The sequence below is a fragment of the Rhipicephalus sanguineus genome, chromosome 5 (assembly GCF_013339695.2).
Source record: "Rhipicephalus sanguineus isolate Rsan-2018 chromosome 5, BIME_Rsan_1.4, whole genome shotgun sequence".
NCBI lineage: Eukaryota > Metazoa > Arthropoda > Arachnida > Ixodida > Ixodidae > Rhipicephalus > Rhipicephalus sanguineus.
Window position 1 is genome coordinate 41,787,851 of NC_051180.1, and position 9,167 is coordinate 41,797,017.

General features: G+C 42.8%; 1 protein-coding gene across 1 annotated transcript in view; it reads right to left on the reverse strand.

The window, feature by feature from the left end:
- The window catches only part of LOC119393548 (bromodomain adjacent to zinc finger domain protein 2B), a gene marked incomplete in the record, with an annotated part of 76,497 nt that extends 74,964 nt beyond the window's left edge, over positions 1 to 1,533 (reverse strand). Inside the window, 1 exon segment of the mRNA XM_037660635.2 lies at positions 1,234 to 1,533.
- Positions 1,534 to 9,167: the final 7,634 nt, after the last annotated feature.

Here is a 9,167-nt window from a genome sequence, read left to right on the forward strand (position 1 = left end):
GAAAACCTGTCTAATCTGGCGCCGAGAGACATTTCGGAGAAAGTAGTGCCTCGCGATATCGCCAGTTCCGGCCGGGGGTCGCTTGGAAACGTCAGTCCTTTCGCAGCACAATACAAAGACACAAAACAATTGCTCCTCATTTCATCACCGATGGCAAATTTCACGACAATGCTCAGAGTGGTGTGGTATTTAAACAGCAGTGAGCGTGTTCGCTTCTGGGAGCGACTACAAAGCGTTCAGTTTGGAGCTCGGTCTGATCGGCATACAACTGCACGATAAAAAGCGATAACTGTAGCTGCATTTACAGCTTTGCACATGTTTTAGGCAAAGTTAGTTTTGGTAGCCGTTTCTTGACGCTAGGTAATTAAAGTCACCACCTACGTGCGGTAGTTTCGCTCACATTCTGACTAAAGTAATACCGGCAGCAAATGTTGCCGAGTGGTGTGTGTTTCGGCTAATCGCTGAAGTCTGCATTTAGAAGAAAACAAAATTAACTAGTATTTAAGCTGTGCCGTCGCTTTGACACAGCGCCACAACGTAGGAGGGCCAGACACAAGCTAAGATCACGAGCAAACGCTGTCAGATTCTCCACAAGTAAAGCTTCAAATACGAGCGCATTTCGTATTCACTGCATCTGTACGATTTATAGAATCATTTCGGATAGCTGCGGCTAAGAAAACGAGAGCGTTTATCCTCCATAATTGCCACCCTCCCCGTGGCCTCGTAAAGGAGAGTGGCTCACAGCGAAAGCGCCCACCAAAAACAAAATGCAACCCAACCGGACTCGAAAACCGTTCACAAACACATCAGCTGTCCTCGGAATTAGCAACCGCACATCGGGCACAACGCGAGCGTGGCGCACAAAAAACGGGCCATACTGTGGATATTCGTCGCCATCAACCTGACTGTCCGGCTCGAAGTTGAGTCAATGAGTTCTTGATCTCGAGAAGTAACACAGCTTCGGTCCGACGCTGACCGACGCTGCCGCGGCTAAACGTACAGCCGTAGAGACGGAGCGATGCAGTGATCCCAGTTAATCAACTAGCACAACGTTACTGTGGTCCGAACAAGGCGAAACTAGAGATTTACCAGAGCAATCAAGTGCTCCAGTGGCGTCGAAGGGCTTCGGTCCTAGGAGTGCCAAGCCTAAAACGGCGACGTGTTACAAACTCGATGCATTCGGACATTTTTTTGATTCAAACTGACAATAAAGGACGCTTCGGTGACACTTACCGATTCCCGGCTTCCAGGCGACAAACTTTTGCGAAAATCCCGCGGAAAACACAGCATACGTGCCGATAAAATGGGGCTCCTTTGTGTAAGGACCGGCGTTTCAGTGGCAAAAATGGAGAAGAGCAGAGGAAGGAATCACGAACGCATGAGGTTTGTGACGCGTGACGTCACCAGCCGTTTCAAACAATGTTATTTCGAAGACGCTTTAATCGCGGCGTGTGAGACGTGCATTAATGTGAGGCAAGCACTTTCTCCATAGCTTCTAGAGCCACTAGACAATCTAGTAACAGTAGTTTCAGCCGGCACATCTTGTTTTCGGGACGTTTGTTGCGCGTTAACTAACAATCAAAATACAGACAAAACAGAATCAAAACAGGTACGCGCTTGGGACGCGCTAAACTGGAGGCAGTCCGTTTAATACTTTTTTTTTTCTTTTACCTCTTTGAGTCATTGATGCGACACCTTCGTAAACTTGTTTTATAACAGTGTATTGAGCAAGGAGAATTACACGAAAGGTGAAAGGTGTGGAAGTATTTCTTTCGTCTCTTTTAGAGGATCTTGTGTGACAGTCGACTTGTTGGTTTCCTCATTAAAAGTTCACGCCGGAAGACAATCGAGTGTTTGTAAAGTGAAACTTGAAACCTCAGCACGCACAACCACAACCTTTTCGCTGGTGCTTTTTGCTCGAAGAGCGCCGTAGCAACTGTTCGAGTGTACGAGGTCAAACAGCTTTCGGAAGAAGTGTAGCATCAGGGCAATCGCTGTGCCTCTTGACTAATTTACACGCGCGAACAAGACACTAGCGAGGCAAATGCAGTGGCGTCCGCGCGGAAGGAGCAGCCCCCGATCTGCTTCTTGGGTTCGTGGAGGCGTATAGATTTTCCGCGGCCATTGAGGCAGCGAAGGCTGGACTAGACGCATTTCATAATTCTCGGCGCACTCTTATTGCTTTTTTTTTCCTCGGCGCGGCTCCGGCGCGCCCCGCGGCCCCGCTTTCCCGGGAGAAAAGGCAGGTGACCTCCTAAAGCCCATCCAGCCGCGCAGAGACAGTGGCGCGCGTGGTGGCGCACGCTAGAGTTACTGTATATGCTACCTTTAGGTAGCTAAAGGTAGCATATACAGTAACTCTAGCGCACGCAGCGCGCGCACGGAGCTCACTACTCACTTCCCTATGTCAGGGATGAGAGGTCCCTAGCTAGGGACATCATATATGTTTTCTGGGGACATCGCATAGTTCCGTCTGCTCGCGCGCTCTTGACGCGATCAGTCGCAACATTGCCAAGTAAAATTGTTCCGCTATGTTAGCCTTTCGCTGCGCTGTTAATTATCCGCGAGTTATTATACGCGACTGAGCGCCGATAACCACGTGCGTTGTATTTCCCATCATCGGTGTTTCGTTTCCAAAGAACCCCTACAACGGTCTCATTTCGTCAACCACGTTTTTAAATTTTGCGTGTGGAAGATACTATTTTGTAGGCACTCTGTGAAGTAAAAGTACACATATCATGCAGAAATAGCATGGCTTCCGCGAGTGCAGTGGGAATCTTAGGCAACTATACATAATTGACCAAGTATGGTGGTTTCAAGTTTCAACGCAGCAGGTCTTTGCTACTGGTAAAATGCACCGGTTTCACTAATCACTAAAGAAATCGTTAGCAGCAGTTCACAATTTGGTAATACACTATGAGCGCATCGAAGAAGTGACATCCATTTCTACAATTTACAAGTTCAAACGAAATCTCCTCTATCAATGACGCAATGCACTGCATTACATTAAATGCATAATTCCTTTAATCATTAAAAGAGTTAGCAGCTATAAAATTAAAGTAATTAATAATAGTAGTAAATTAACTAAAAAAAGTGACAGCAGCAGAGCTTCTCTTGGCAGTTCCTCTGGACAAACTACACCGTTTGGCTACTGCAAAATTTACATTAACTCCTCCTTTTGCATGGATTCTGAAATACATGGCAAAAATCTGTAGTGGTTAAGTAATCCAAGAAAGCTATCTGCATTAAAAAAATAATGAACTTTCATTTAGCGAATGGTTATTTTTTGTCCTATGGTGGGAGGCCTTGCTTAGTCAAGGAAGCTTTAAAAAATAAGGAATTTCAGTCTTCTGAAACTAACATCATTGTTAGCATGACCATGACATATGACCACATCTGTTTAAAAGAGTTCGACTAATGCAGCCACTGTCACACGTGAGTGGCAAGGGTGTTACATTTTAAGCAGTCCACAGCAATTGAGGAAACTGTCATTCCACGCAAGGTGCATTTATTTATGTTTTCATGTACTGAGGTTACAAACACAGAAGCAAGCACAAAGCAACATTCTAGACATGAGGATAGAAAATCCACTTGTGACAGGCAACACCTCCGGATCTTTCACAGAGTACTGAGCAGTACTGTTACGGCTACAACACAAAAAAGAAATATTCTTTTCTGCCTTGTTTTCATTTTGTGCACAAAGCAAATGCTGCAGGCGAACACGGCAACGTGAAAAACACAATGCAAGAACACTAAGTATGACCAGAAAGAGATGCATTTCAGACTTGAAAAGGGGGCGGGGGGAAGTCGCTCTAATAAGCGATGGAATATTATTGTCACTGAAATAAAATAAGCTGAAAACACTCCAGATAACAGTTGCACTGTTACGTTTAGCATGCAAGTTGCACATCAGAAGATATTCCTTTGTCCATAGCTAGTGACATCACAAAACAGTACTGCAACTATGGCAGGCAGAGAAGAGGTTGCTGGCACAAACATTGCACTGAAATAAAGTTTAAAAAAATAAATTCCCGGGTTCATTCACAGTGCTGACAATTGGGTCAAAGCCCATTGCTCAGCTTCAAATCATAGGAAAAGACGATTAGAAACAAAGAACACATTCCCATCATAAAAACACAACAAAGATGGGTGAACAATAAGGTAATGTAGCATGTAAAAATGAATAAAGGTGAAAGTAAAAATTTGTAGCTCAATAAATACTGCAGTCAGTGACACCAAAACGGGTGCACAGTCATAGAGTTGACAATGAGTGTTGGATCGTTGTGGAGTCTGAAAATGCTGCTCAAGAACAGCTATTCCCTTCAAGTGCCAGCTGATTCTGTTAGTTAAAAATTTAGTAACCTTAACATACTTCTTCCAACACACACATCTTTAAAAAGAGGTTGTAGCAAAATGAAGTAAACATGTAGAATTTCTAAACAAGTTTCTTTGAATCGACTATGTAAACACCACGGAAACCTTAAAAAAGTATCCAAGGAACAGGAACATAAATCATGAATGTCCACAGGACAACTACCTGTTTTGCTGTTAACTTGTAGGCAAAGCAAAAATACAAGCAAAAATCTGCAGGAAGGACAGAATCTGCAAGGGGACTGTGTAATGGTACAGTTGATCCCCTATATGATGATTTCAGATGCGACAAATGATCTGTGTTAAACACATATAACAAGGCAATGGCAACTTATGCATGACAAACAATTTCCCAGGCCAAATAAAAAATTTCCTGTATTTGAGGCCACACTACAGTTTTGAAACGTGGTTATTTTATTCATGCTTGTTTTTTTGGCTGTCTGATTTGCACAATATTCCTTATGCATGAAAGGGGGGTTGTGTGCATTATATGTAACCTAGTGGATAGCCTCGGAAACATTTTGATAGGCACCAAGAGATCACGTAGAAAATGACACGCCCAGCAGAAAAAAACTTGGCGCCACTGTTGACATGAGCAGGAACTTATATTGTTCTGCATGCACTAGCACAATCATGAAGGTTGCTCAGGGCAGCTTATTGCTAATGGTCCACAAACCATAACATGAAAACAGGCATATATAAAATAAGTTTCACAATCACCTTGCACTGATATTAACCAATGTAGTAGGCTCTCGATACATCCATCAGGAGTTCTGAGCAAAAGCAGTGATTCCTCGTTTTAAAGAGCTCTGCGTAGCAGATGTACACAACCGTTCATTGTGACACTTAGCTCCAACATTACTTCTTTTCTCTGGTGTTCAGGCTAGTGTATAAGCAAACCATTAATAAGCGTGGTGATATATTCAATGGCAAATTAGGGCCGGAATCCTATTTAGGAAACTTCATATGATGTAAGGCGAACATCACTAACACACCGATTAGCATGCGAAAGTGTTGCATGTTGATTTATGGCATGTGTATGCCTGTTGGTTCAATGCCTGCTGTCTTTTTTTTTTTTCCACTCTGACCATTACAAAGTGCCGTTGCAGTGTAATACAAAAGGAGCATTGCTAAGTGTGCCTAATGGAACCATTCTTACATTGTTGAAACAGCAGCACACATGCGGTGCGGCTGCTAGTGTGCTTGCCAGAGTGAGCATTACATACAGCTTCCAAACTAGCAGTCTACGTAACACAAACTTTGTCACTGTGACAATTCATAGTAAATAGAACAGAACATACCTTAAAAAAGAAAAAGCACATGCAGCACTTCCAAACGTGCATACTAAAAGATCTGTGGCCTGAAAACATGATGAAGTCCTCTCCATTCGCAACGGCACATGTCTGTACATAGTAAAACGTAGGCATTCGAGTAAATAGAAAACAATAAATAGTTTGCAACAAAGCAGATTTTCCACCCTCTCCAGCAGAACTGTAATTATGAGAAAAAAAAAGAAACAAGTGCACATACAGCAGCTCGTGCTGATGTAGTAGCGCAGCCATACAAATCAATTGTTTATAAACAAGATTTGTTTCAGAACGCTACAAAAGAAAAACATGACATGCGCCACATGATACAAGCAAGCAAAGCATTTGGCCTTATATAAACAAAATTAAAAAAAAAAACTAAGTTTATTTGACCATGAAAGCACAAGGCAATATTCGTTGATGCAATTGTTGCAGTAACACTTCCAATGATGTACATGAATGAAATTGTAATGAAGTAACATAACAATGAAAGCGTAATGAGGAAAACAGCAAGCTTTCAAACACCAAGGTGAGCCTATTACTGAAGGTTAAAAAGAAAAATGCTCTTAGAATAACGAAGCTGTGACTATTTCTCTGCAATTTAGCCACGTAGCCAGCAAACTACAATTGCATGCAACTGCCAGACTTGGCAGTGAGGACTACATTGCTTAACCGAAAGTCACGATCAAAAAAATTTTTCACAATCCATGTGGTAGTCCTCCAACAAACGTTTACAACAAGCCCACACCATGATAGGTGGCTGTGTGCAATTTTAAACGTTTTTTGAAACACTTGCTGTAAGTACCACTACTTAAAGGAGTACTGACACGGTTTCGAGGCATCACAAAATGGACATCTTTCGTTTCCTTGGCATGCATTATGTTAACGCTCTCCACACAATGAAGCCAGAAAACACATGTAAAATATTTAGTTGGATTTCAGTTTTCATCGCCCAGCATCTGTAAGTCAGCTCCACCGGAATGGACATTATAACGACAAGTCAACACAGTTCGCTGGGTTTGCAAACTTTGCGTGCTACTACATGCAGTCGAAATCTCTGTCAAAGTCACTGGGCGACAATTCACTCGTTGTTTACGTGCACCATTTGCAACTGACAGCAGACGACAGAGCTATTGTCTCCACATGACTTAGACCTACGTCAGATTGTGTTGATACGTCACTGTGAAACTGCCGCCTTGATATCAAAACCGAAAGTGTTTTTTTTAAGGTAGTGGCAATAAATGCATACTTAGTGCATTCCGAGACGCCCCGATACCCTTTTGAGGGTTCTCGAAACCAGTGTCCTGATTTGGAGCAACAATAGAACATTTTTCAAATTCGTGTCAGTACTCCTTTAATAACAGAGTATAGTTACATTTAAAAGGAATGGCTTCAATAAATGATGAATAATGCCTCTGCTATAAGGACCCATGTTTTATGGAATCCACAGGCCAGAAAACGCTTTCTGGTGCAGATAACGATAACAAGGATGATCGCAAGTCTGTCGGCTAGCAACGCGAAATTCGTGCCAGTAAACCTACAAACGAAAGGTTGAATGCAGGCTCGAGCAATAGAAAGGGCCAAAAATAAGAGTAAATGATACCAGTCTCAGATGACATGCACTACAAGACAACATGACTGGCATGAAAGTGTATGCACGAACGCATGAACTGCATTTGGCAAACCGTTTTTGTCTAGACATTCAAGCCATAAGGAACATGCCAACCAGTACCGGAGAAGGCATCATCAAATCTGCAGTAGTACGCACATTGCAAGATAAACGGCATACATCGCTTTTATGTGCAATAACAATGTGATGCTGGCGGGAATGTAGATGGTATGATGCAAAATTATAAGCATTCAAACAAGGTTTCTGTCCAATTATCAAATAAACTTGTAAATTAAGAAGATTTAACTAAGCTGACCCATTCAAGGGTCAGCTTCTGACATTTTCAAATGCTCACACCAGCTAGGGTTCTTTAACATGCACTGAAATCAGAAGTAAAGCACTCACAGATTGAGATAGGACAATTTAGGGCTAAGTAATGCACATGTTTTCGTTTCTACTGCCTTCAGCTCGGGCGATATCGGTGTAATTTTGACTCGGAACACGTACACGGGAGCCAACATTATCTTTAGAGACCAGATTCGTCGCAACATGACGTGCTTATCTCGAGCAATTGCGTATACAAGTCGTTATATTAAAAAATTTTATGTCATGTTTGAATCCGTGAGTACTGTACATGGGCTTCTAGAATTTCGCCTCCATCGAAAGTAACATGTCTTTCAAAAAGGAAAATAAAAAAAAAAGCGCTACACACATGTCACTCTTCCTTTTCGTGAAATATTTACTCTAAAAGCGTGCACAAGTAAGGAGAGAGGGTGAAGTTGAAATGTGGCACGTACAATGATACACATTATGATAAGCTTAAGACATCTGTGCAGCATGTGAGGCTGTGTGTGCATAAAAAATTTAAAAACTGTCTCGTTTTTTTTATATGATGTTCTGCATTTCAGCATAACACAGGTAGCGAACTTGTGAAGGCTAAAAGCTTCACTTCAATGGCAACAGACTTTTCCTACACTCAGTGTACACGGCCACACACACAAAACCACAGTGTGTTCATGATAGTACAGACAAATCAAAGTTGTCTGTCCTTCGAGAACGAACAATGAAGCGCTGGCGTGCCATCAATGTACCCTTTTCATAATTACGATGCTAGATTGCCTGCGAGGCAGGTTGCCCAATCAATGGCAGCGTAGTAATTTTTGCAAACAATATGCAAGAGCTTGGTTTGCCTCTCTTGTCAATAGAAAATGAGAACGGCACTCTCATGATGAAACAGTGCCAAAATACAAGCCTCAACTGTGCGCTCGGCACTGCATCCTCATTCGAACAATGACCAGCAATGCCTGCCGTTCGGCGGGAAAATTTGCAACACAGAGAAACGCAATCGCGAATTATGAAAACGGTCATTTTGCTCGCCCTACAACAAAACACACTGATACGTCACACGTATGTCATCGCACAAATTCACACGCAATGACCGTTTTGGTGCAAGCGAGCAAACACTACCAGAAAATGTACATTGCAGCCAGATTTCACGTTAACGGCGACGTGACGATTGTTTCGCACACGGCAGTAAGCAGTTACGAAGTCCATTGAAATTATCCAGGCTGTGACTGTTACTGCCCGCAATACTGCATTAGCCAGCATTGCCACAGCTTTTGCAGTAAGGACAAAGCTTGACATGGCAAGAGACAAATCATGGGCACAGAGAACCATCAAAAGGTTGCTTAAACTGAAGCACACGAAAGTGCAAGCTGAAATGTACTTTAGATCTCCATTTACCACTGCATTCCTGACCCGTCACTTACGAAAAGCCAATAACGGATGCTTGTGTTGCTTTGCTTACAGGCCTGTCTGCGCGCGCGCGCGCGCGCGCGCGCGCACACACACACACACACACACACACACACACACACACA